Here is a 2037-nt window from a genome sequence, read left to right on the forward strand (position 1 = left end):
TTCTCCCTGTGGCTCATATTAAAGACAGAGGGAGCTCTGCCCCCTTCCTTTTCTTATGAGGATGCTATGAGGGATCGCCTTCCATTTAGATGTGGGTTTCAGCATGTGATGGTGAGGTGAGAGACACATGCAGTCCATACAACTCTCCATCTGTGTTATTCACTGCCAGAACTTCCTAGGCATGTCACAGAGCTCATCAGAAGATATGGAGATTCCATTTGAAGCCATGGACTCTGATACCTACTGTATATGTTTGCCTGCAAAGGGAGACCCTTCTTTCTGGTCTACACGGGTCTTTCCAGGTGAGTTTTTGGACCATCCCAGGGAATTATAATGGGTATATAAGCCTTCTTAGTATATGGCCAGAGGGCTTCTGAAAACCCACAAGAACTTAGGTTCAAGTACTGGTTTGGTCTGAGTTCCAAGGACCATGACCCTGGGATATAGGGCACTTGTGATTAGGTTGCAACTGTACTAAGTTGGATGGAACAAGGACAAAGGTAAGGGATTGCATGAATGAACACACACACACACACACACACCAAGGCAACTGGGTCATAGCCTCTATCATAAAAAAAGATGTGCACAGAGATCCAGCACCTTAGCAGGTGTACACCTGTTCACTCTCCAGTCCAAGGTAAGCTGTGACTACCCATACATCTCATCAGCTAGTGAGCCAAAAGTCAAATATGGAATGCATTGTTTTGTTCTCTTGTATTATTTTTCAAAAATGACTAATTGGTCAGTTGATCCAGTTCCTCTGGCCCCAGGACCTTGGCCTAGGTAACACATGATGAGGTCACTTCCCAGGGTTATCCAAGGTTGACACAAAGCAAAGTAAAACACACCTGTCTCCTATGTGCTGTCACAGGCAGACAGTTGGGTATCACGTGCCCATTACAGTTGGGAGCTGAAAAGAACCTTCCAGAATGAATGCCCAACTTCAGCCAATTGACCTGAGATGGCCAACCCTTGACCTGTGTTCAAGCCACACAATCCTTTCTTCGGTACAGTGTCTTGAGTTAAGCTCTCTGCTTCCTGCTCCGGTGCTTTTATACATATTGCTGGCATTCCCCAAAGGCCTCCCCTTTTCCTTCTGCTCTCATGGCTTCCTCTCTTATTCTCCAGCTCTGGAGTAACTTCAAGTTGTTGGTAGAAGTCCCTGACTGCTCTGATGGCCAACCCCTGGCAAGCCCTTCTCAAAACAAACACCTGTCTCTCAGCACCATCTCAGCCACCTCTTCCTGTCATTTCTGGGGCAATTTGATTGGCACTTGTCCCTCCTATTAGAAGAGTCATGCAAAATAAAATGGTGTCTACTCAAGTCTCACATGCGTCATCGATTTCTCTCAGGCCACAGGAGAAGAAACAGAACAATAAAGGGACACAGTGACCACCAGGGGCCACACCACAGTTTGCTTCATTGGGTGTCTAGCACATGGTAAGCACGGAGCTAATTAGTGAGTTCATGTCAGCACTGTAGCCAACCCCAGCTACAGCTACGTGCAGGGTGAGTATCTTTCACCCAAGATGCTTTCAAATGGAATAGAGTTCATCTTTTTCAAGACTTTAGAACATTTTCATATTCATAATAAGAAATCTTAGGGATGGGACTCGAGTTCAAATGTGAAATTAATGTAGGTGTCAAATCTCAGCCTATCCAACCTTTTGACATCACAGTACGATGCTGTCAGGCACAGATGTGTTAGGCTACATTCATAGCTCTCCTGGGATGCTTGCAGCCTGCCGACCACAGGGTGGACACATCTGTACTCTATATACATAGCCAGAAGGTAATGACATTCTATACTTTCAGTATACTCTGCCTAGAGCCACATGAAAGGGTGGTTTCCTGTGTCCCTGTCTAGGTGCCTTGTTCCTCAGAGCAGGAGCAGCTTGAAGAAGGACAGAATGGAAAGGATCAAGGAGCAAGGCAAGATGTGAGGGAGAAAGACATCCTGCTCTTTATGATTTTGGGCTTCTGTTCCCGAGAAGACCAGCCCTGCTGCCCACAGTGCCAGCCTCCCACGGTGCAAT

This window comes from Chionomys nivalis, chromosome 2, assembly GCF_950005125.1.
Source record: "Chionomys nivalis chromosome 2, mChiNiv1.1, whole genome shotgun sequence".
Taxonomy (NCBI): domain Eukaryota; kingdom Metazoa; phylum Chordata; class Mammalia; order Rodentia; family Cricetidae; genus Chionomys; species Chionomys nivalis.